Raw genomic sequence first — 27,940 nt, forward strand, 5'->3', positions numbered from 1 at the left:
GAACAGTGAGATCATGACCTGAGCCAGAGCTGGATCCTTAACAGACTGAGTGAGCCACCCAGGTACCTTTCAAATAATTATATTTTCTATACAAAGTAGAATGCTTTTCTTATCTGACGTTTCAACATGAGTAAGCAGCTTCCTCTAAATGGTGACAGTTTCAAATTGTGATGATCTCATATTCCCAATGTCCTGTGTACAAGAATATTTCTTAATGAAATAAGCTTAACTCCTTTTGAATGTATCAGTGGCAACATGCATCTATTACACAAATTCATTACATTTTCTCACAAAGGAGATGGTTGTTTTAATGGAAATGTCAATATGCATGTTCTGTCTAAAGTATTTTATTAATGTTTAAATGTTTAAATGTTTAGAAAACTTAAGTTTTTTATTTTTGATTTTTTTTAAAACAAACCAATGTTTCTCTATTCTTTAAAAACAGCTATTGGTGACAGTGCCTCAGTTTTGGAAATACTCTTGTTATCACAAGAGTAAACAAAACTGGCAAAAAGAATGAGATACGTCATATTTTATGGGGTATGCTACCTTTCAATGCCATTACCTCAGCTAAAGATTTTTTTTGTATATAAAAATATGTAGCTTATATATTTTTTTAAACTTAAAAAAAATTTTTTTTTAATGTTTATTTATTTTTGAGACAGGGAGAGACAGAGCATGAACGGGGGAGGGTCAGAGAGAGAGGGAGACACAGAATCTGAAACAGGCTCCAGGCTCTGAGCTGTCAGCCCAGAGCCCGACGTAGGGCTCAAACTCACGGACCATGAGATCATGACCTGAGCTGAAGTCGGTCGCTTAACCAACTGAGCCACCCAGGCGCCCCTGTAGCTTATATATTTAAATAAAGATGGCATTCCTATGGATGGCAATTAAAATAAATATTAATTTAATTATGGAGGGACTGTCTCTATATACTGGTGGTAAAAGGTAAGTCTGGAAGCAGTTGGGAATTGGGGCGGGGGAGAAAATTCTAGATTAAGAGTAACAGGAGCAGAAAAAAAGGATCCCAGAAATCAGTGGACACACCAATGACCAATTAGCAAATATAATTTTTTTTCTTTCTTTCAGCTAGAGAACTTTTATCGTACTGAACTGGCTATCTTTTAAGGGATACTTTCCTCTTTACTTATTATCAGGTGTATTACCAGGTATATTGATATTTACTTATTACCAGCTATAATTAGACATGTTTTTTCTGTTTGTTGGTTTAAAATGCATCATACTCTCAGTCTGCATTAGTTTGATTAATTCTATTAGGAAGTAATTAAAAAAAAAACAAAATAGAAAGAAGCAAACAAACAAAAAATAGACTAAACAAGTAAACAAATAGGCAGGTTGCAAATTTAGAAAGATGATATGTAATTTGAATATTACTTCTTAGTTCTTTTCTAATACAGGTGTTGAAGGTTATCTATTAATCTTCAACTACTGCATTAGCCACACTTGAAGTATTTAGTTTTTTAATCATTCAGTTTAAAATGTCTTTTAATTTCCATCATGATTTATTTTTGGTCCACTGTGTATTTAAGAACTATATTTCCTAATTTCCAAAGTTACTTTTTTCTTTAAACTATCTTTTGATTTTGTATTTCTAGCATAGTTGCATTAGGTCAAGAATTAGTCTTATATTTTTCATCCTGTGCAGTTCAAATTAATAAGGGATTTTCATGGTGGCAATACATGTTGAGGCAATGAGATAAGCAAGCATTCTCAGTAGTACTTATAATAGCATAAAATATATGAAGTAGTCTGAATAAATCTTTAAAAACATGTGCAAGCCTTTTATAAAGACATCTTTAAACTTTACCAAGTGATATTTAAATATATATATTTTTAAAAAGAATAAAAGTATTTAAATACAGATACAGAGAGGAATAGTCCATGTTTTTCTATTGGAAAATTCAATATTATGATTATAGTTGCCTGAATTTTTAGCTGAGTTTAGACACACATATTATTAGGCCCCCAAATTGTTGTATAGATTCAGTACAATAACAAAATCTTCCACATTTTTTTCCCTTGTCTTTCCATGTTGTGGGTGGGGGTGGGTAGGCCCGATGGGAGGGAGAAGTTGATTACCTGATTCTGAAATTTACCTAAAAACACAAAAGAACCAAAGTAGCGAAGATACTCTTTGAAAAAGAAGATCAGGTTGAACAAACTTGCTCTATCAGGTATCAGGATTTATTATAGACCTGTGATAATCAAGACAGTGTCTACTGAAACCAGAGATAAACATATAGACAAAATGAGCCAGAGAACCCAGAAACAGAACCACACACATTTTATTTAAGACAAAAGTGACATTGCAAACAGTATTGGAAAAATTGGGAATCCATATGAAAAATAAATAAAATTAGATCACTTCTTCACATCATATACAAAAATCAAACCTACATGGTTGAAAAGCATAAATGTGAAAAATAAGTGAATGAAACTTTAGAATACAATATCTGGGGTACCTGGGTGGCTCAGTTGGTTACGCATCCAACTTTAGCTCAGGTTATGATCTCACTGTTTGTGATTTGAGCCCTGCGTTGCTTTCTGTGCTAACAGCTCAGAGCCTGGAACCTGCTTCAGATTCTGTGTCGCCCTTTCTCTCTGCCACTCCCCACCCCCACTCTTTTCTCTTTCTTAAAAAAAAAGCATTAAAAAAAATTAGAATATAATATCTGAAGAGAATATCTTCACTTCTTAGGAGTAAAGATCTCTTTGTTTTTGAAAGAGATCATGGGGGAGGGGCAGAGAGACAGAAAGAGAGGGAGAGAGAATCCCAAGCAGATTCTGTGTTGTCAGTGCAGAGCCTGACATAGGAGCTCCATCTCACAAACCGTGAGATCATGACCTGCGCCTATATCAAGAGTTGGACTCTTAACCCGCTGAGCCACCCAGGCGCCCCAGGAAAGATCTCTTAAACAAGACCTGTAAAGCACAAACTATGAAAAATAGGTTAGCCAATTTGACTGTATTAGAATTCAGAATTTTTATTCATCAAAATATTTCATTGAGATCATGAAATGACAAGGCACCGAGTGGAAGGTATTTGTAACTTATAACGGCCCAAGAACTCTCATTCAAAGTATATAAAAATTTCCTTCAAATTATGAAGGGAAAAGTTACTCACAAAAGATTTCCAAGTGTCCAATACATTCCTGAAAAGGAATTCTCCTGAAATACAAATTAAAATTACAATGAGATACCTCCACCAGATCAGTAAAAATTAGAATCTGACAGCATCGGGTGTTACAGAGGAAGGCAAGCAGCAGGAAAGCTCCTACGCTGCCGGCGGGCGCTGCTTTGGAAACCGTTCTGACAAAGTCTGATGAAGATGGCGATATTTGATGAACAAGGAATTCCAGTTCTGATTATGTACCCTAGGACCAGAACAATAAGATTTAGGATCTTCAAAAATGAGACGAGTAAGACAATTAAATTAGCACAGCATAGAATAATTGTGGTTTTAATTAATGAATTATTTATCTATTTAATTATTTATTTTAATTTGTTTTTAACGTTTTTATTTATTTTTGAGACAGAGAGAGACAGAGCATGAACGGGGGAGGGGCAGAGAGAGAGGGAGACACAGAATCGGAAACAGGCTCCAGGCTCTGAGCCGTCAGCACAGAGCCCGACGCAGGGCTCGAACTCACCGACCATGAGATCGTGACCTGAGCTGAAGTCGGACACTTAACCGACTGAGCCACCCAAGCGCCCCTGAATTATTTATTTTTTAGAAAGAAAGAGAGAGAGAACAAGTGGGGAAAAGAGGCACAGGGAGAGGGAGAGAATCTTAAGCAGGCTGCATGCTCAGCACGGGGCCCAACGTGGGCCTGGGATCCCACTACCCAGCGATCATGACCTGAGCTGAAATCAAGAGTCAGAGTCTTAGCCAACTGAGCCACTCAGTCGCCCCAACAACACAGAATAATTGTAACATTATATTGAGCAAAGGAAGCTAGACACAAAAGAACACATGCTATGCAATTCCAATTATAGAAACTTACAAAACTGGCAAAATCAACTTGTGGTTTTTTTCTGCATACACACACATACACGTATATGGAGAGAAATATAATGAAAAAGGAGACATAATTTTTTTTAAAGTTTATTTATTTTTGAGAGAGGCAGAGATAGGATGCGAGTGGGTTAGGGGCAGCGAGAGAGAGGGAGACACAGAATCCGAAGCAGGCTCTGGGCTCCGAGCTGTCAGCACCGAGCCTGACGCAGGGCTTGAACCCACAAGCTGTGAGATCATGACCTGAGCCGAAGTTGGACGCTCAACCTACTGAGCCACCCAGGCGGCCCGAGACATAATTTTTTTAAAGCAACACAAATTTCAAAGAAGGGGGCTATTATAATATAGATTTCTGAGGTGCTGGGAACATTTATCTTGATTTATGGGCATGTTGCTTTGTTAATCTGAATATCACTTTGTTAATACAAGAGTCTATATTTTCTACAGTTTATTGAATGTTATATTTTATAATAAAGCAAAGATTAAAAAAGAATACGAAATTGGTATCAATCTTAGATATGAATAATTACATTGGACAGATCGCTATACATAAAATTATAACATCTATTGCTATTTTAATGTTTACTATGGGCAGTTGTTCTAAACAATTTCCAGCTATAAAGCTATTGACTTTTCAGAAAAATCCTGTGATGTAAGTAGTGTTATTTTACCTACTGAATTGAGGCAAAGAGAGATGAACTTTCCCAAACTCATACAATGTTAAGTGACAGAGCCATGGGTAGAAAGCAGGCAGCCTGCTTCCATTTCTGTGCTTTAAATGCTCTGTCACATTGCTGCACAGAGATACAGAGCTCTCTCTACATGTAAAAAGATGAGGTTAAGTGTTCTCAAACATTACGATGAATTTAAAAACTACGAAATGTTTATATAGAGTTATTTTAAGGCTTTTATGTCTTTGGTGGTTAAAACACTAGTGACTGATTCTTACCAAGTTCTCAATTCATCATTATAAATTCTCTATTTGTCTCTGATTTATCATTCTCCGGCATGGCAAACACACTCATGATTGTTGCACTTCACTAAAATCACTTTGTTATCAATATATTTTTGGTGTCCTTACATGCTTTTCTCTTTCTTTTTTCTTCCTATTTTGAAGAAAAGTCCTTTGAAATCTTCTCTTTACTTCTCCACTGTTCCTGTTTCATAGTGACCTTGATTTTTCATAGTAAAAATCAGAAATAAAGCATACACATAGGATTTTTGAAGCTGAGTTGTTTTTCTTTTCTTTTTCTTATTCTACTATGCTCTATGTAGAGCATAACATACATAAGGATCTAATTTTGCTAAATCAAACTTTATTATTAGTTGCGAATTTTTGCAGATATTATTTAAAATCAAGTCTCATAAAGTCGTTCCTATGTTCACATGTTACTACTAATTGTACATATCACTGTGGCAAACTTACAATGAATCATTTCACTTATCTTGCCTTTATTTATAGTCACAGGGCTCAGGCTTTCCTCTAGATTTCTGACTAGTATAGAATGAATGCTCTAGGTACATTTGCAGACTAAGGCCTGGAGTAGTTAATTGATTTCAAATGAATTTATTTTATAATCATTTTTGTCTGTGTTTCAGTGGGATATTTCAGCCTATGTTTCAGTTTTTCATTTTGTCTGTATTTACTCAGAAAGAGTAAATGTTTTATTTTGTAGAGTATTTTTTCATATTATTTTCTTTTTATGACAATCTATAATTTAGCCACTATTTCATTTGTAAATAAAAGTTACAAAATGTGTGGCTTTTGTTCTCATTTATAAATGTTATTACCCTGGCAGGTAATAGTAGTTTAGCTGTCATAATGCATGATACAGCAAGTCATTTCTCAATATATTATTGGTAAAGTCTCAAATCCACGTTAATTCTTCTCAAAATCATGTAGGATTCTTTGACCAGCTTTGTCAGTGGGTGAATGAAGTATTGAATGTGGAGAGAGAAGGAGTAATAAATTCTGGTAGCACATTTTGGAAGAAATTGTAACTGATTTTATGTTGACTCAATTTAACCACGTTGTCAGTTTCACCGTCTGGGGGCAGAAATTGGAGTAGAAGTTTAGGCACGTCTTCTTGTTATGATTTGGTGTCCCTCCCTGGCACTCTCTGTTAGTATCAGTCATCCTAAACATCTCACTGAGTAAGCCTGAGTTTTACATTCATTTTTATCACTATTAATAGACATTTAATTGTATCCAGTCATGAATTATTTAAAATAATCTCTAAAACCAAACCAAAACAAACCTCTCTTCAAGACTTGTTTTCCCTGATGGTGAGTGATATCCTGAAACCAATATTGGACTGTATGTTAGCTAACTAAACTTTAAATTAAAAAAAGACTTATTTTCCTTAAATTTGGTTGTTTGACTAGAAAGCATTTTCTCTCACCCTTGGATTAGATGTGGTTTCCATACTTAACCTGATTCCTCCCGAACTTTGTGTGAGATACTTTGATACTTAGGTTCTCAGAAAGCAGCAAAAGGCACTTAGTTTAGAACCACCCTTTGCACACTATTCTTCTATGCAAAACATCAACAAATGTTTTCAAAATGAGACAACATGTACAGTGGAAATGGATATACCCACTATATTTAGTCAATGCATTTCTTAAGGAATTTCAAAGTATCAGTTCTTGATATAAAAAGTAACAACTGATTAAACTGTGTGAACACAAATACAGTTTTTAATGTGTTCAAAATTAGAGGAGATTCTATTCTTTTAAAATCACCTTTTAGGGGCACCTGGCTGACTCAGTAGCACATGCGACTCTTGATCTTGGGGTTGTGAGTTCAAGCCCCACACTGTGCACAGAGCCTACTTAAAAAAAAACTATTTAAAAAAATCACTTTTTAATAATGTTTCTTAGCAAACAAATGGTATCCTAGATTTGTTTTTCTGTGACAATACCTATCTTTTTCTGCTGTTATAACTAGGCAGTTGGTGTTAATTAAAAGATACTGGCAAAACATTGAGAACACAGGGGAAAATTCTAACTCATCATACATTTTGTGTTTGATGAAACAACAAAGAAAAAGAATAGAAAAGCCATTGTACAGAGTTAAACTGGGTATGACTATCGTAACCTGGGAGAAGAGCTCAGAATTACTGAGCACATTCTATGTGCTTGTGACAGATTAGAGTATTTTATACATTTAAAACAATTTGGTCTTTACTTAACCTCTGAAAGGAAATCAATTTTATTTTAATTTACAGAGGAAATAAAATAATAAATTAATTCTAGGAGATTAAGTAACATGTTGAAGTCCACACAGCTAATGGTGAACCTATTCAAGTTGAAGATTAAGCTCTTTCCAAAGATTATCTATTTAGAAAAAAATGTGGCTACTGCAAAATTTCATGTGGTTAAGAATAATGTAACAAGGATGTTTCACACCTTATTCTATAAGAACAAAATTAAAGTAAAAAACCTGTCTGGAGGGAGGTTTTGGCATGTTGAGAAATGGTTGCTTTGAAATCCCTTATTTCATTTGTGGCCTAGAGCTATGCTGTCATTCCTGCTTCATACTACAAGAACGTCCTTTCTCATGTGTTTTCTTGATGTGTGGATTATTCATTGTTCTTCTACATCTTGCCTTTGCTTTTCAATCTGTTTATCTGGAGTGACTTTTCCTCCACATGTGAGCAGACTCTATGTTTTCATTATTTCAATGACATAGTCTAGAGGCACAGCTCAAATGCCTGCCACCTTGATTCTTTCAGCTCAAGGGCCATAGTATATCCTATATTATGACATTTTCTACTGCCTATTGTGTTTTTTATATGCTTTATTTTTTTTTGAAAAATATCTGACATTTTAAATATATAAGTAAATAGGCAATATTATTTATATATTAAGTATATATATTTATCTATATCATGGTGTCTTATATTTTATATGTACTCTGAATATTTTACTACTAAATGAATGAATGTTGCTATATCTTATACACGTATGACTATTTCCATGAGGATTGTCTGAAGTAGTATACAAATCATAGTTTTCTGGCTATTTTCCAATGAAAAGCTGAAAATCCCTATGTAACATTCATGTTTTTACTTGACAAATATTAAAGTACCTAGAATGTGCCAGACCCATTCTAGTCCCTGGAGACAATAGGAAACAGATTCTTTGTTTCATGGAGCTTAAATTTTAAGAGCATAGTGATTAAGCAAGATGTAGAATAAGTAAAAAAAATACATGCATAAATTTAAAAAATAGCACGTTAGGTAGTACTTAAAAAATTCAAGTGCAATATTAATAGAGACATATGGAATATCAGCTTCTTAAATTTTAACAAAATGGACAAGGGTCAAAAGAGGACACATATTCTTTCTGTGGCCTGGTAATATTCTCAAAGATAAGGAGATGATATAACATTAATATTAATAGTAATACCTAATGTTCTTAAATAAATAACTGTATGACTATACATAGATTATATTTCACAGAGGCATGCTTTACAATAATACATAGAGAAATAAATTAGAAAATAATAATTAAATACCAGGAACTGAAAAAGAAGTTGTAGATTATAATTGAAAATTAAGACCAGGAGGAAAAGTGGAGCACATACATGCAGCAGAGTTCACTGAATCCTCTTTCAAGTTTCTTCCCTCTGCACAGCACTGGTTCTAGTGTTTTATTGACAATGGGTTCATGCATTGCTCTCTCTAGGACTTCTGGTAGTTGTAATATCGTAATTACATCATTGCTTCGAAAGCAAATAGGTCTTAGCAGTCATTTCAGTCCTCTCTTTGCAATATATTATAAAGAACAATACAATGATGTGTTCCCTAAAGGATAGGAACTTTCTCTTTGAACACTATCACCCATGTGCTGCACTTACACTCAACCATGTAAGTAGAAACCAATTTGGAAGTAAGTATCCAGTTTGTTAAAAATCTGCATATGGGATGTAACATTAATAATTTTCTATTTTATAGCTTTTAGGTAGAGAAATATGGAATACCTTTAGACCCTTGATTTTCTTCTTGGGAAACCATATTGCTTTATGATGCTATGGTATACCTTTGGCCAGAACGGCCAAGAATGCAGGTGTGTGTATAGATATATTCTATGGCTGACATTTCTAGTTCTTTGTCTATGCCAGTCCATCAGGAATAAACATATTGGTGAATGGTATATCTTCTGGATTAGATAAGAACAGCACATTTCATTGTTAAGAGGATAAACTCTAGAACTGGGCGAATTAGTTATATTTTCTATATATGCATTTTTCCCTGCCAATAAAGATAATAATATCTATTGTATAGAGTTATTATAAAGATTAACTGAGTTGTTTGTAAAGTGGTTACAATAGTGTCTTGCCACATATAGTTTTAAAGTGAACATTTTAGGAACTTTAATTTATCTCTAAAGCTAACTGCAATATTAAAAAATATTGTATGTTGGTAGGTTCTAATGAAAGCAGAATCATATGCAACCATTACTTAGAGAACAGACCTGTTAGCCTATATGCAGTTAACTGAATATGGGTGGGAATTGACTGCTTGAGAGATTTACTTCATAGTAGCATAAATGGAAAACTTTAGAAAGATGATGACTTCATTTTCCTTGGCATTTGTGGTTCTTTATTTTCAAGGATTTGGAACCTGAAGAATTTGGCTGCTTCAAAAATAAAGTAGTCATTGAGAGGGCAGATGCAAAGAAATATGAAAAGGAACCGAAAAAGGAAAGGATTTACTGGATACAGCTGGACCCAAGCAGGGTAGTTAACACCATTAGAACTTATTTAAATAGAAGTTTAACATGGAATGAGTCAGACTTCTTCATTTAGCTTCAAGAGAATCACTCATAAAGCTCTTGCGGATTTGAAAATGGATATCTCATTACCATGCTTTGTTTTTCTACCTTAAATTTAGTTAGCTAGAGGTGGAAAGGCAAAAAATTATTACTTATGTCCTAGCTTGGACAACCCATACACGCTGGTACCATATCCTTTTTGAATCTGCACTTCAGACAGTAAAACTCAAGTTGGGAGGCACCTGGATGGCTCGGTTGGTTGAGCGTCTGACTTTGGCTCGGGTCGTGATCTCATGGGCCATGACTTTGAGCCCCTCATCTGGCTCTGCCCTGGTAGTGTGGAGCCTGCTTGGGATTCTTTCTCTCTGCTGCTCCCCCACTCATGCTTTCTCTCAAAATAAACTTAAATAAACAAGCAAAAAACCATTGGGCTATTGCTTTTCATAGAAGGAGGAGTTCCCTGATTTGTGATGCCGCTGGATCATGCCCTGATTTTCTTCTCCAATATATTTCCAAGGAAGACCTTTTGTCTACTTACTTGGAAAGGTAAATGCTCAGTTTTTCTCTGTGACCAAAAAACTGAATATATAGGAGGAGTGTTAAGAAGTATGCTATTTATCTTACTTTAGGCTCTATTCTTTGATGATATTCCATTAAAAAAATACAAATGACAGTTTACTTTTTGAAAAACAGGTACTACAATATTTTAATGGCATGAGCAGTGTTACCCAGGGATGACTGATGGGACTACTAGAAGGAAAAGAATATGGATAAACACGTTCATATATGCCAACATGTAATTGACCACTTGAGACCCTAGATTATGTTTAAGAGGTAATCATTTTTTGATCAGCATGGTCTCAGGTAATGGAAGATGTATTTCAATCTGTTTCTGGATCGCATCTCCTCATGTCATGTGGGAAGGAACCCATTTGTTTCTTTTTAAATTTTAATTGCGGGGGCGCCTGGGTGGCTCAGTCGGTTAAGCTTCCAACTTCGGCTCAGGCCATGATCTCGCGGTCCGTGAGTTCAGCCCCACGTCGGGCTCTGTGCTGATGGCTCAGAGCCTGGAGCCTGTTTCCGATTCTGTGTCTCCCTCTCTCTCTGACCCTCCCCCGTTCATGCTCTGTCTCTCTCTGTCTCAAAAATAAATAAACGTTAAAATTTTTTTTTTTAATTTTAATTGCGTACTGACTTGGGCATACTACCTGATCTGCCACCTGATGTCAAGAATTACTATTATATTAAATAGACGTTTTCAACACTAGCTGTTTATTAAAGTCACCTGGGGAGCTTGGTCTCATTTCTAAAAATTCTGATTTGATTGTCCTTGCCTGGGGCCAAGGAACAATGTTCTATGAAATTTTGGTGTACAGCTACAGGTGAGAATCTTTGGTTCATCGTTGCCATTATCTGGCATTTAATACATCGGGATGTATAGATGTCAGCCTAATCTGACTTAATCCTCTTGACTTGCCATCTCTTAGGAGGTGGCACTTTTAGCCTCCAATTAGTTCCCTTCAATACCCTCTCCAGCAGACACTAACCATAAATTTCTTTCCCTTCAAACTTATGACATGTCTCATGGCAATAAACTGTGACATTCAGAACATGAAAATCCTCTTCTTATTTATTGTTATCTTGTCTAATAACTTTTGGTTGGTCAATTTACATTCTTTTCACCTAACATTCTAGTTTTAAGTATTTATTTTTTGAAATTGTTTAATTTTAGATATTCTGTTGAAAATATTCATAGACCAAAAGTGTATGAATAGGATATCAGTTGAATGAATAAATGAATAAAATTCTCTCTTTATTTATTACCAGACATCCTCTGGTATTACAAGTCATGGTACATTAGACTAAATTCTGCTTTCAATCAAGATTTATGTGGCCAGCTTTTTCTGTCATGATATCATTTTCATTCTAAATTCATTTTTCATTGGGAGGATGCTTATAAATTTTTCCCAATCATTTTACTAGATACACCTGCAGTTATTTTTTTTAGTTATATTGTTTCTTTGTGGTTTGATACGGCTTTGATTAATGTTATAATTTTACATGATGGGGATGTCAACACACTTTCCAATTATGAATTAGGTACCTCTCAACAGGTATTTAACAAAGTCCAAGTTGATATACTTTAGTCTTAGAGTTACTAACATTTTTTCTTGCATTACATCTATAACGATCCTTGGCTTCTCTGTGGTTCATGGAAGGCAATTTCTTCAGTAAGTCTAGTTTTACTATGCTCAAAAAGAACTTTCATTGTAGGTGTCATTGTTTAAAATTTCTTTTTCTTTTTGTTTTTTTGTATTTTTCTTATTTTTCTAGTTTATTTTCTGTTTTAAAATTTTTTTAAGTTTATTTTTGAGAGAGAGAGAGAGAGAGAGAGAGAGAGAGAGAGAGAGAGAGAGAATCTTAAGCAGACTCCACACTCAGCATGAAGGCCAATGAGGGGCTTGATACCCCAACCCTGGGACTGTGATCAGAGCCTAAATGAAGAGTTGGACGCTCAACTGACTGTGCCACCCCATGCCCCAAAGATTACTGAACACCCCAGGTGTTTTGTAGAATATGCTTTGATTGGAATTTATCTGGTATTTTTCGCATGATTAGACTAGGGTTATGTGTTTCTTGAAGGAAGACCACAGAGGTAATGTGCCACTCTTATATTAAAAATCAAGGGTATGACTACTGACATGACTTACCACTACTGATGTTAATTTTGGGCATCCGGCAAAGATAGTATTTGTTAGATTTCTCCACTATAAAGTTACCTTTTATTCCACTTTCCCTATTATCCTCTTTGAAAAAAGTCACTATGTACAGCCCACACTTAAGGAGTAGGTAGTTCTATCTCTCTTTTTTTTTTAAGTTTATTTATTTATTTTGAGAAAGAGAGAGAGCATGGGAGCAGAGAAGGGGCAGAGAGAGAGAGAGAGAGAGAGAGAGAGAGAGAGAATCCCAAGCAAGCTCTGTGCTGTCAGCATAGAGCCTGATGCAGGGCTCAAACCCACCAACCATGAGATCAGAACCTGAGCTGAAATCAAGAGTCAGACGCTTAACTGACTGAGCCACCCAGTTGCCCCAGTTTCACCTCTTTATAGTTGGAGTATCTGTATAAATTATTTGGAATTCTTTTGCACAGAAAATGTATCTTTTCTCCTTCATTTATTTATGTTTCCAACATTTATTTTTACCAGTATGGACACATAGATATTTATTTTATGCTTTAGATTATGGTTCAGTGCTACTTTACTTTTTTTATTGCTCAACTTTCTCCAGTTTTGGCCATTGGGAGCTCTTTCACTTGCTTCCTGAATTTCTTTGCCATGCTTCCATTATTGTGTTGTTATTGCTGCTGTCATTGTTGATCACTTTTTTACTTTCTAGCAAAATAAGATGCTGTAGGCTCACATTTTATATCTCTTGTCCCAGTTTTAGAAATATTCTTTTCTCCAAAGAGAACTGAATTTTTTTAAGGCCAGTCTGAAAAACTGTTACAATCAAGAGGAACCTAGTAACGCATGTCTACTAAATGTAAAGTGATACCCTGGATGGATCCAGGGAAAGGACACTAGGTAAAAACTAATAAAATCTGAAAAAGTATGAACTTTAGTTAATAATCCAATATTTTTTCATCAATTGTAACAAATGTACAGTACAAATTTAAAATATAGAGGAAATTAGATGCAGAGTATTTAGCAATGCTATGTTATCTTTGTAAATCTAAAAAATTTCTAATATAGAGTTTATTTAGAAATATGTTCCATACATGAATTAAATGAGGTGTGCTACAGGTACTGGCTGTACTTTTCTGTAAGAGTTCTTAGTTTAAATTTGTTATGTATATATATATATATAGTTGTTGTTGTTTGGTCCTCTATTAATTACTGAGGGTAGAATTATTAAGAGTGGAAAGTGTTAAAATCTCTTACTCTTATTGTAAATTTTTCTATTTCTCTTTGTAGTTCCACCAGTTTTAATTTATATGTTTTAATATAAACTATATTGTATAAGGACAAAATACATTGAAAGCTCCCTGAGGAAAAATGAAGAGATTACTATAACAGAATGACATCTGACTTCCTGAAAACAAAAATGGAAGCCAGAAATAAGTAAAAATTTACCTTTAAAAACTGGAAGAAAATAGGGGAACCTGGGTGGCTCAGTCGGTTAAGCGTTTGACTTCAGCTCAGTTCATGATCTCATGGTTCATGAGTTCCAGCCCACATCAGGCTCTGTGCTGACAGTTCAGAGCCTGGAGCCTGCTTCAGATTCTGTGTCTCCTTCTCTTTCTGCCCCTCCCTTCTGTCTCTCTCACACTGTGTCTCTCTAAAAAATAAATAAACATTAAAAATTTTTTTTTTTAACTGGAAGAAAATAAGGGTCAACTTCGATTTTTACACACAGCAAAACTATTCTTCCAGAATGAGGGCAAAGTGGAAAATTTTGGACTAATAAAAACTAGGAGTGTTCATCATCTCACCCAATCACTAAAATAAAATTCTAAACAATTCAGGCCAAATTAAAGTAATTTCAGGAAAATAAAAGGTGGTCAAATATACACAAAAGAAAGATTCTAGAAAATGGTAAAAGTGGGTACAATAAAACATTTTTGCAACAAATGTTTTAGTAAATATTTTTATAAAACATTTCTTACAAAAATGTTTTACTGTATCCACATTTACCATTTTTATTTAGATAAAATAAAAATGTTTTAATGTGCCCACATTTTCAATTTTACATTTTCAAATAACACCTTGAAATAAAAAAAGACATAAAATATATTATAATAGTATATGCTTCAGAAATGGAAGTTATTTGAGGTAATGTTCAAAGGGAGGATAAAATTATTGATCACTTTTTGACCTTTATAAGATAAATACAGATTATATAAATTTGTCAGTACCCACTTAAAGAACAGAATTTAAGTGTATAATGTCCAAACTACAGAGGAAAAATAAATAACATGAGAAACATCTAAATCAATGGAAAAGTAAGAAAGCAGACAAAAGTATGTAAAACACAAATAGCACAATATAAAATCGTAGCTAGGTAATAAAATCTATCAATTATATTAAATATATTGTATGCATATAAACTTAATGACTCTGAAAGAACTTTTAAAAAAACGTGATTAACAAAATATCCAACTAGGCTTGATTGTATGGAACATATTTAAAACATGAGAAAAGGAAATGATTGAAAGGAAAAAAAAATGCACAAATAACCAAAAGAAGGCTGATGTGGTTATGTCTATATCAGATAAAATATATTTTAAACGTGTATTTATTATTTATTTTTGAGAGAGAGAGAGCGAGCACAGGAGGGGCGAGAGAGAATCCTAAGAGTCCCATCGCAGGGCTCGATTTCAAGACCATGAGATATTGCCCTGAGCTGAAATCAAGAGATGGATGCTTAACCGACTGAACGACCCAGGTGCCCCCAAATAAAATATATTTTTAAGATAAACTATTTGTTAGAGATACTGTTAGTCCCGCCATTAGAGAGGTATACTTATTTAATATTTTTACATAATATCACAAAGTCAAAAGAAGAAAGCCTAATTTTAAAAAAGCACATAGAGTTGATAAATAAAATACTATATTGCTAAACTTATGTGGTACAGCAAAGCTAGTACTTGAGGAAAATGTGAGACTATAACTGTTGTCCATTTTGAAGGGAAGAAAACCTAAGAGAGAATCAAGACAACATAAACAACCTCAAGTAGGTTAGGTAGGGAAAAGAGAGATTATAGCTGATGGCTTCAGTTTTTTTTTCTGAGAAATGTGAGTCAAAATAGCATTTTAAAATTGAAGTAGGAACGTAAAAAATCCCAGGAGCTATCCTTTATTCATATATCTGATCTCTCCTGAGAACACTATTCCTTACTCAATGATGCATTCATATGTTGTCCGGAATAATTTAAAAGTCTCCTACCAGATCATTCAGCTTTCATTCATCACCTCCTAAAATTAGTTCATAGAGAAGGCAAAACAATCATAAATATTAACCATATCAGGCAACTCCCCTTTCTCTTAAAATCTAAGTTCCTCACGGTAGCTTTTTTAATGCTTGATATGACCTGGTTCTTGCTTTGCTTCTGATTTTATTCCCTACTCATTTCTCTTCTTAGAAATCTTTCAATGTAAACCTAATACTCCTTTTCTAACTAACCTATTGCTTTTATTTCTGCAAAAAGGAATGCTTACTGAATGACTTTGATTTCACATTATTTTTAATCTGAAAATGGTAGGTAATTGCAATATTAAGGTAAAACATTAAAGTGAATGTAAAGCTCTATGAGGCTCACAATTATTTATTCCGGATGAAAATGCAGTTTCTATGTTTGGTGACACTAACTTCCATTGCCTGTTACTCATAATTTCAGGGAGTCTGATCCAGTCAACATTTAGTGGCTATGTATACATCTATGTATTTGTATGTTAAATTTGTTTTTCAGATTTTTTTTCTATCTTCCACCCAAAGGAAGTAACGACTACTTCAACCCTTGCTTTGTAATATGCCATTAAATCTGTTGTTTTAAAGAAGATTCTGTTTATCTGGATGCCTTGAACTTTTGACAGGTATTTATGCTACATGCCTTTTGTTACAGTTGTATACACTGGATCTGGAACATCCATTCAGTGAGCCAAGATAAACCATGTCTATTCTAAAACATTTGGAGACTACATAAAATATTTGAAAATGGGTTCTAGATATATGATATGAATATGATTATATTTAATGAAATTTTAAGCAATCATTGGCTAAATAGATTAGCTCTCTTCACAATATTCTTGCTTTGGTAAATATTATTGAATTTAAAAATACTATGAAGGAGAGGTAACCATACCTTTGGAGTTCCCAATTGGTTCCAGGCACCAATGATTGTAAATGGACTATCTACAATGGTCTCAGTTCAGACTGGTTTCTAGAAATACACTGGGAAATAAGATGAAAATTGCCCCGCTTAAAAGTCATGATCTTCAAACAGATACTACTAAAAGAACAAACACATTTTAATATTTGTAAAATAAAATGTTTTAAACTTTGCTAAAATTAATATACTAAGCAACAAAGAACTCTTTCAACATTTTTGAAATCTAATATTCCATATGATATAGGTAAGTTCGACATTAAGCAATTAGAGAGACAAGAAGTGAAGTTATTCAAAAATTATGTGATCAGCTCTTTAGATATCCAGTCATGCAGGAAGATGTGGAGAAGTCCATCCAGGAAATGTGTTCTTCTATGATATTCTATTACCTAAGATAAGCTCTTAACGTCTAATGTAAGCAAACTAAAGGGTCAATTTCCTCTAAACATATCTTTGGTTCTCAGACTTATGGTCTTCATTGCCAAAACAGATGACAAAGAGTTGCCAAAGCAAAGGGACACTGTTTCATATTATTTAAATTACTTTAATTAATATAATTATTTCAGCTCAATTTTATAATAAGTCTCATAAGATGAGGGGAATAAAAAACAATGTACTGTAAATAAACTCACTGTGACATTTGATTCTATTTTACAGTACCCTTATTCAACACAAAAGCATGCTTTTAACTTTCATGCTTTCAAGCATATGGAAAATTAAGCCCATGGTTTTTCTGTTTTAATTACCCCTGGGCTCTGCATATATTAAAAAAGAAACTTTTTCTATAAATATATATAGTCTAAAGCCTTTTAGAAATTAAATTTCAAAAAAATAATTAATGGCTCAAAAATATATAAGATACTGAAATGTTCACAATTCTTGGTTCAACGTTTTTACACCTTATGTTCACTTTTCACTGTCATGCAGTTGTAATTATTCCTCTCTCCCTCTAATTTTTTTTTTACCATTTTCTGTTATACACACACATTTAATATAAAACATTATGGAATACCTAATTATAATAAAAGTATTATACTAATATAATAAATAGTATATTAAAGCAATATGCAATGCCTAATATAAAATGTGAAAATATACCATACATTGTATATAGTATATAAGTAGATATAATAACACGTTTTGTGATAGAAATGTTTAATTGTCCCTTGGGGTATTACATTTGGAAGGCACCCTACCAGAATTGCTTAAAATCTAACTTGATATTTTGATATATGTCTGTGTAGCTATTATTAGTTGTCCAACATTTATTGATATCCTTCAAGCAACCAAAGATCAAGTTCATGTTAGAATTTTGTTTTACATATTCTTTGCAATTCTTGGTCACAGAGGTAAGATTTAAATCTGTTTTCACTAATTTAAGGTGTTAGTACAAATTATCTCTACTAATATCTCCTTTATTAGTTTATTTGTTTGATATTTCTTATTTGTTCGATATTTCTGAGACCAAGAGACTGAGTTTAACACGATACAATTAATTTCTAGGAATACATGAATCAAGAATGTTTTCTTATTGGATATGCTGGACTCGTGTCCCATTTGTGCCACCATGAACCTGTGAATTTTGTTTTAGTAAGCTTGCTGGTGAAAGGTTTATTTCACAGGTTGTATAATCCAAGCAACATAAATGGTAAGCAAATAAGCTTTTCTCATACTTTTACTCATTAGACTCTGTGCACAAACACACACCCACAAACACACACATACACACACACAGACCACATGTGTGTATTTACATACAGCCATACATTCCCCAGAATTGCATTTACTTTGGACGGCATGCCATTTTTTAACTGCTTTTTCTTTTTTTTAAGTATTTTTTTAAGTTTATTTATTTTGAGAGAGAGAGAGAGAGAGAGAGAGAGAGAAAGCATGCTTGAGGAGAAGAGCGTGTGTGCCCAGTGAGGGAGGAGGAGCGAGACAGGGAGACAGGGAGAGAGAGAGAGAGAGAGAGAGAGAGAGAGAATCTTAAGCAGGCTCTGCTCTGTCAGTGTGGAGTCATATGGGGCTCAAACTCACAAATCTTGAGTTCTTGACCTGAGCTGAAATCAAGAGTTAATCAAGAGCTTATCTAACTGAGCCACCCAGGTGCCCAACTGTTTTTTCTTTTAATGCAGTTTGAACATTTTTCTTATTTTTGTTATTAAAGAGGTTTATGGAAATATTAAAATATTTATGAGTGTATTTGTAATGTTATGTAAACATTCTTAATGGCCATTTAATATACTTTACATTTGAAAGAATAAACACTTGAATAATAAATATTCTTCTGAAATCACAAGGCTTTTTAAATATATATTAATTGATATAAATTTCAATAATTTATGTAAAGTCACCAATTTTATCTTTTTTTGTATCTGGTCATACACATGAAAAATAAGTCTCTGTGGTATCCTCACATTTAGGTCCTAATCATTAGCCGTCTTGTAGTAAAATATGAAGGTAACAGTTCAATGTTAAATATAAACCATAGGACTATATTGGAATCACAGTGTTGTCACCTGTAATGATTTTATTTTTTTTAATTTATAAATTATTTCTCCCTTTTCCATAACTTTTCCACAATGACATCAACTAGAGAATAATAAAGTGGATATGATCCAAACTCAAATGCAGACAGCTGGGAAGAGGAATATAGAATTAATATTCTATTGTTCATTTTATTTTTGGTAAATGGCCTAAATTGTTAGAATAATATAAAAATCATTAAAATAATATTATAGAACATACCTTAGTAACTACTAGATCAAACCATAAAAACTTTAATCTGTTTGAATCTATATTTTTCCATTAAAGGATCCTACAAAGTGGGATCAGTGAATTTTAACTTATTTTATAAATATTGTGTGTATTGTATCACAACATTAAAAGAATAAGAAAAACTGAAATAATTTTTGCTATAATTCTATCAGTGTAAACACATCAAATTAACTTTTTTTTACTTGAAATCTAGAAGCTTCATTCTTAGTGTTCTTCATTTTTCCAGGAGCGGGAGGCAGTCGTGGCCTGTTTCCAAGTACTCACATTAATATGTGTTGTGTACTCATTCATTTACTGTCTAGTGATTGAGTGGCTATCAGCGTGGGCATAGCACTCTGCTAAATACTGTGGCAGATTGCAAATCAGGAATCAAACATAGGTTTTCCGTCAAGGAGATTTTGTTCCTAGAATACTACAAGGTTTTGGGTATATGCAAATGTAGGAGATAAATACTCCAGGGAAAGAAAATATGAGGAACAAAGTCATGTCAGCGGGAGCTCTAGTGAGCTCTCTTTTGACTGTAACGTGTGCCAAGAGAGAATGAGTGGGCATAAACATATGGTCTGGAATGGCAGATAAAGAATTTGGAAAGCAGCATAGGGTCTTCACTCCTTAGCAAGTTTTGAACAGAGGTAGAAAAACTGAGTGGAACAAAGAAGCAGAAGGAGGATTTGAAGCCTATGATAGAATCCCATGGCAATTGTAGAACTAAGGCAAATGGCTATTCATTTCCCCCTCTACATTCCTACAGCTAACAGTGGGGACAAGGAGGGGCACCTGGGTGGCCCAGTCGGTTGAGTGCCTGACTTTCACTCAGGTTGTGATCTCCAGGTTCTTGAATTTGAACCCGGCATCAGGTTTGCTGCAGTCAGTGTGGAGCCTGCTTTGGATCCTCTGTCCGCCTCTCTATCTGCCCCTCCCCCGCTTTCGCGCGCTCTCTCTCTCTCTCTCTTTCAAAAATACACATTAAAAATAAAGAAAACAAAACATTAAAAAAAAAAAGAAAACTAGCAATCTGTGTCAATAGAGGGTCAATTAGTTTGCATTACTATAAGGTAATATTGTAATTTATTAAGAATTTACCTAAGTCTGGAAAGTGACTTTTTCAAGTCTGGTTTACCTTGAAAATTTAAGTTTGGGTCTTAAGAACTGGCTCAGGGTATTTGTAAAATGACGAATTTTGTTCTTTAAAGTTTTGAAAAGTTAAACCCTTTATTTTGAACAGGCCAAAAGACATTTTCTGATGTGATGCAAGCTTTAGTAGTGGTGTTAGCAGATCTTTTTGGAAGAAAATGTCTTCCTCTGTGTGTGAGAAACTTTAAAAAGAAATGTTCTCATTCAGTGGTAAGAAAAATATATACCCCAACTTTATAATTTCATGTAAAATCTTTCCATTATAACATGTACTACGATCATATTTTCCTAATAAAAATTTTGGTGTCATTAGTTACTTTTGCTTCATCCTGCCTCAGTCAATGAGGAAAGATTGAAGTCTTCTTTAAAAATGAACAACTTTGGGGCGCCTGGGTGGCGCAGTCGGTTAAGCGTCCGACTTCAGCCAGGTCACGATCTCGCGGTCCGTGAGTTCGAGCCCCGCGTCGGGCTCTGGGCTGATGGCTCAGAGCCTGGAGCCTGTTTCCGATTCTGTGTCTCCCTGTCTCTCTGCGCCTGCCCCATTCATGGTCTGTCTCTCTCTATCCCAAAAATATAAATAAATGTTAAAAAAAAAACACAACTTTGTTTCTGAAAGAGATTCTTAGCAGCAAGCTAGTAACATGATTTTTTTTAAATTACATTAAAGATGATCTCAGGGTACCGGGGTGAATCCATTGGTTGAACGTCCAACTCTTGATTTCGGCTCAGTTCATGATTCCAGGGTTATAGGATCGAGCCCCGTGACAGGCTCAGAGCTGAGCGTGGAGCCTGTTTAAGATCCTCTCTCTCTCTCTCTCTCTCTCTCTCTCTTAATCTCTCTCTCACCCTCTGCCCCCTCCCCCATTCGTGCACTCTCTCTCTCTAAAAAAAAAAAAGATCTCAAACAATATTATATTCAATAGTGAAATAATAATCACAGTAACATATATATTTGAAACAAGAAGTGTTTCATTTTAACAGCCATTTGAAAATATTTTTCTCGGAATTGTCATTGTCAAATGTCAAGAACTAAAAATGCAATGTAACTATTGGAAAAGTAAGGTTAGTGAGCATGTGGTAGGGTATTTTAAAGCCAGATAACTAGACTCCAGCTCTGCCACTGAGCATAGAAACGGCCTTAAGGAAATTTCTTTATCCAGGCCTGTTATTATCTGTAAATCGGGGATCCTAATACTATCTGCTTCAATGGATTGCTGTGAAGATTAAATGAGTTAATATATGCACTTGGTGCTCTTAGCTCTTATTTTCATAATTCCTGTTATTTTCAAATGAAATGACCGGCTACTAAAAAAAGCCAAAAGAATCAACAGAGAAGTGATTACAATTAATGACAATTTAGTAGGTCTTCAAATGCAAAATAGGTCTAATAAAATGTAGCTTTCCCATATACTAAAGTTACAAAGAAAATATAATGTAAAATAATCTTACTAACAATAAAAAATGGAAATTCACATGATACTATTGTTCACTTGTTAATTTGGCAAGATTGCAATTAATAGTTATATTGACAGGACTGTAAATAGATATATCCTTTAAAATATTCTTTAACGTAGTGTTTCTACTTCTTAGAATTTATAATAATTATATAATCAAAGATACACACAAAAAGATTGATGTAAAAATTTACTTCATTAGTTTCCTAAGGCTGCTGTGACTAAGCACCACAACCTGTGTGGCTTAAACAACAAAAATTTGTGGGCTCTAGGTTTTGGAGGCCAGAAGTGCAGGCATGATTGGTTCCCTCTGAAGACTGAGGGAGAGTGTTCCATGCCTCTCTCCTAGCTACTGGTGTTTTGTTGGCAATTTTTGACATTCCTTGGCTTATAGTCACATCAGCCCAATCTCTGCCTTCATGCTCATGGTGTTCTCCCTGTGTGCATGTCTCTGTGTCCAAGTTTCTTTTTATAAGAACACCCGTCATATCAGATTAGGGGCCCATCCTACTCTAATATGACTTCATCTTGCCTAATTATATCTGCAATGACCCTATTTCCAAATAAGGTTACATTCTGAGATGCTGAGGTTTAGGATTTCGACATGATTTTTTGAGGAATACAGTTCAGTCTATGACATCATGCTTGCTTATAATTGACAATTGGTGCTACCTACCACATCCAACAACAACAACAAAAAAAGGTTAGATGAATTTTAGCATACCTATATGTGGCTATCTTATATGCAGCCACAAAAATTCATCTTTGCGAATAATATTCTGTGACATTGGAAATGCCCTAGATATTATGTTAAGCATAAGCATTAGACCATAAAAACTGAATACTACAACATAAATGTGTATATAGAAGACTGGAAGGAAATACTATATACCAAAATCCTTATGGCTCTATCTTCCTGTGTGGTAGGACCACAAATGACTTTAATGTTTATATTTATACTTTGCTGTAAGTAATAGAATTCATACTTAGAAATATACTTCCATCCAGACTTTTAAAAATATTTTCACTCTGTGTCTCACAGACTTTGGTAATCTGCTTTTGTTTCAAATATCTACATTCATCTACATTTCATTGTTACTAGGTAATTCTAGATGATCTTCCCAAGGACTTTGCTACAGTGGCAACTGTGGAACTCAATAACATAATTAAAAAGAATTTTGGTTCTGGGGACCGTGGGTGGCTCAGTTGGTTAAGTGCTGATTATTGATTTTGACTCAGGTGATGATCTCACACTTAGTAGGATTGAGCCCCGCATGGGGCTACGTGTTGTCAGCTGCTTGTGAATTCTCTCTCTCCCTCTGTCTCTGCCTCTCTCTCTCTCTCTCTCTCTCTTTCACAAGATAAATAAATAAACTTAAAAAATATTTTGGTTCCTTCCTCCTAATGAGTTCTAAGTTGACTGACATGAAAAAAGCATACCAACTACCTTTGTCAAAAATTGATGATATTGTGAATGTCTGTGAACAGAATGTGAGGTCAATAAAAGAAATAAATGTAAATATTTTGAGATAAAACTAAACTTCAGAAAATGAGGACAAAACTATTGCGAATAAATACACAGGAAACAATCTTTCAGCTCTATGCTCTAGAAATTTTATACTAGAAAGGACTTATATTATTTGGAATTAACTAAACCACCATGGATTTGACTTGACATTAAATGTGCAAAATATTTCTATGTTTTCTAGTGTCATTCATTATAAGCTAACAAACCATTGCGTGGTCTAAATTTATTCTAGAATATCTCCTCTCCTATTGATGCTGTTTGCCTTTTAGTAGATAATGGCATTCTTAACTAGTTAAACTTTCAAATCTGGATAACTTTGAAAATATAAGAAAAGGGATTTTGGCATATTTATTTACTTATTAAATTTATTTATCTATTTTGAGAGAGAGAGAGAGAGAGAGAGAGAGAGAGAGAGAGAGAGAATCCCAGGCAGGCTTTGCACTGTCAGTGCAAAGCCTGATGCAGGGCTCAACCTCATGAACCATGAGATCATGAGCTGAGCCAAACCCAGGTGGACACCCAACCAACTGAGCCACCAAGGCACCCCTGGCATATTTATTAAGGGCCATTAGTATCTTATACTTCCTTGAGGACTATGGGGGACAGCAAGGAAGGTATTTCCTATGTCTTTGAGGAAAGGATAGAATAAATGAAAATGAAGATAACACAAACATAAGGAAAATTCTGTAATCTATGCCAGTAAAGTAAAGGTATTGGAAGTAGGAGATATACTTAGTGCCCCAAAATGAAAAGATGGAGAGAAGGAGAGAGTACTAAGAGGAAAATGGAAAGGGGGCAGAATTTCCTTTCCCTTATCTCCAGAAGCAAGGAGAAAAAAAATGAAACAGTAAGGTCTGCTTTGGTTTATTCATATTTCTGGATAGATTATTATTTTGAAATGTAGAGGCTTATGAAGGGTAAGAGAAAATGGTCAGTTTATTCAATCATGGAATAAGAAATCAGCTAGTAATGAGTCAACTTCATGGAAAAGAACTTAATTGTTCCCAGGCAATTGCCTACATTTGGGAGTTAGAGGGGTAGGTATAATTATTTTTCCTATTTGCCTCTGGGATGATTTCTGTGGCAGGCAAAATAATCCCCCTCCCTTAAAAAAAAGTCTGGATGCTAATCTTGGGAACCTATGAATATGTTATGTTATGTAACAAAGGGGGAACTGACATTGTAGATTGAACTAAATTTTCTAATTTGTTGACTTTGAGATGAGGAAATTATCCTGGATTTTCTGGATTGATCCAATGTAATCACAAGTGTCCTTATAAATGAAAGACAGGGGCAAGGGAATCAGAGTCAGAGACATACTACAAGAAAGATTTAACTGATCATTGCTGGCTTTGAAGGTGGAAAAGGGCCATGAGCCAAGGACTATGCTGCAGCCTAACGGGGCTGGAAAAGGCAAGGAAATAGATTCTCCCCTCTGGTCTCCAGAAGGAACCGACACAGCTCTGACTACACTTTGGTTTTAAGCCAATGAGATTCATTTTAGACTTCTGACTTCCAGAACTTCCATAACAAATTTAGATTGTGTTAAGCCAAAAGTTTGAGGTAATTTGTTATATCAGCATTAGGAGGCTAATACAACTTTTAAGAAAAGGGACATGTGAATAAAAAAACAGTAGACAAATAATAGGTCATATTTTTTAAGTTTCTTTTAATGGAGATAAAATTCATATAACATACAATTAATCATTTTAAAGTATATAATCCTGTGGCATTTGGTATGGTAAAATGTGTGATCATCACCTTTATCTAATTAAAACAAATACAACAAATGATGGTTGTTTTTTTCTTTTTCTTTTTTAAAGTTTTTATTTTAATGCCACTTGGTTAACAGGATCAGATGATTGTAACTATTAAAAATTGCAGAGTTTCTTACTAATAAATCCAAGTCACGCATTTAATTTTGGGAGCTTAAGGGTAAACATCAAACACTAGTGTTTTGCCTCTAAAGTTGGGATTGATTGAATACTTAATGTGGGAGTGATATGGATGAAGCTGAATTAGCATGATTTTCATTCTCATTCAAATATGTTGTATAAAGCATAGTCCCGAGTGAAACTTCAATTATCTGTCCCCCAAATAAAACCACAATGCTCCCTTCTTGTAGATTCTATCTTCTATGTTACCATATGACAGGAAAATACTAGAATGTATCTTTTTAGCAGTCAGCTGGGTCTGAAAAAGAAAGACAAAGAGAAAGGGACAGACTGACAGAGGAAGACACAGAGAAGTGTATATAGGAAAGGCAGAGATACATAAAGAAAGAGAGAGAAACAAAGACATAGAGACAGATAGGGAGAGAGAAGTAGGGAGAGATAAAAAAAAATGAGACACAAACACAGAAAGACAGAGAGAGATGGACAGAAATAGAAATAGAGACAACATGGACAAAAAGGAGAGACAAGCATAGAGAGAGATTAACAGAGAAAGACAGACTAAGAGAGTGTGACTGGAAAAAAGAGAGACAGCAGTATAGACAAAGTAGAGGGGTAAAGAGGCACAGCTATGACAAAAAGTGGAGAGAACAACAGCAGATAAGCAGTAGGTCATTCAAAGAGAAACAACGAAACACACAGAGCTAAGTGTGTTATATAGTACAAGAAAGCAGTCAGAGAAGAGGATGGAAGGAAGGACCGCAGGGAGGCTGGGAGGGGGAAGACAGAGAAAAACTCGAGTCACATGACAGTAGCTCCTTCTCCCAAACTCACACCGAGGTGGGGCGGTAGGAGTGAGTTTGACAAGATCTAGAAACGTTCCTCTATTGCTTTTGCCTCCTGGCGACTGGCAGGAATTTCTTCCCTTCTGTTGGAATGTGAGAGTTAACATAAGAAAGTGGTAATGATGTCAATTTTAACTCTGTTATGAGAAATTTTGTAGTTTCTGTAGCTTGAGAGGAATTAGCTGACAATGAAACATTTTAAAGGACAGATGGATGGCATTGGTTCTTGACCTGGGATTCTCAGATCCATTAGTGTCCAGTGAAGCTTATTTCCTGCTTTGTAAATGGTGTTTATCTAATTTCTGAGGGGATAGACATGGAATTACCCAACCGGACCAACTGATGACTACAAATAATAACGCCAGTAACACATGCCAGGATGTTTAGCGTAGGAAAAAAAAAAGCCTTCCTGGAGATAGAATTCTTAAATTTTCACCTTAATTATTTTCCTTTTTTTTTAAAAAAGTCAGTAATTTCCCTAATAACAGTGATATAAACAAGTATGACTTGTCTTACAATAACTTGTGTTTAAAAGAAGAATTGTTTTAAATTAATTTATTTGATTTTCTAATTGACCTCTTATTCAACTTTTCAGGTAAAAGATGTAAAAACTCCGAACTGGGCTCTCGCCTGCTCCCCGGCCCGGAGAGTAGAACTGCTGTTTCCCCGTTTGCTCTCCTGTCCAGTACAACTGATCAAGATTTCTTCCCTATGAATGTGGTAAGTGATGTATGTGAAATTTTCTTTTATCCCATGTATTCTTTTAAAAGAAACAATTTTTACATGATTGTAGTACTAGCTGTGTCCAGTGAAACAAAGCCACTTTACTCTTATTCCATAATAGCAGTACTTTGCACGGAAGTAGAAAAAAAATTTTTTTCTAAAACAACTTGAGTAGTTTTAGTATCACAATAATTGATATAGGTAAGGAAAAGGGTGTTAGTTTCTCGATTAATCATTATGTATGAATTGTGTCTTGCTGTGAATTACTATACCATAAGTCTTTGCCACTCCAGGTGCAAAGCAAAGACCAACATCAGTATCATCTGCTAGATATGATGAAATCTTGGGAGCCATCTCAGAACTATTGAGTTCAAAATGCACAAACATTTGAGAAACCCTGCTACAAGTCATTTGAGGGCAGTTTGTGTTTGGTTACTTGTATGATCCCTCTACCTACAAGTGGTGTATGATACAGAATAGGAACTCAGTAAATATATATCAAACACTTTATGTATGTATGTATGTTATTTAAATCCAAGTTAGTTAACATATATGTACATGTATGTTATGTAACATACATAACATGTATGTACATGTATGTTATGTATGTGTTACACACATACATTATGTATGTATGTTGTTTAAATCCAAGTTAGTTAACATATGTGTACATACATGTATATATGTATATATACACATACATGTATATGTATATATACATATATATACATATATAATATATGTATGTGTATATATGTATGTAATGTATATATAATATGTATGTATGTAATGTATATATAATATGTATATATGTATATATACATATATAATATATGTATGTGTATATATGTATGTAATGTATTACAATATATGTAATAATGATTTC

General features: G+C 34.4%; 1 long non-coding RNA gene across 1 annotated transcript; it reads left to right on the plus strand.

Annotated features, from left to right (window-relative positions):
* LOC123384883 lies at nt 1-27,051 on the plus strand. The gene is made up of 4 exons (XR_006596598.1): nt 1-62; nt 16,284-16,407; nt 18,204-18,348; nt 26,927-27,051. It is a non-coding gene; the product is annotated as an uncharacterized LOC123384883 (long non-coding RNA).
* The last annotated feature ends 889 nt before the right edge of the window (nt 27,052-27,940 follow it).

This window comes from Felis catus, chromosome B1, assembly GCF_018350175.1.
Source record: "Felis catus isolate Fca126 chromosome B1, F.catus_Fca126_mat1.0, whole genome shotgun sequence".
Lineage (NCBI taxonomy): Eukaryota > Metazoa > Chordata > Mammalia > Carnivora > Felidae > Felis > Felis catus.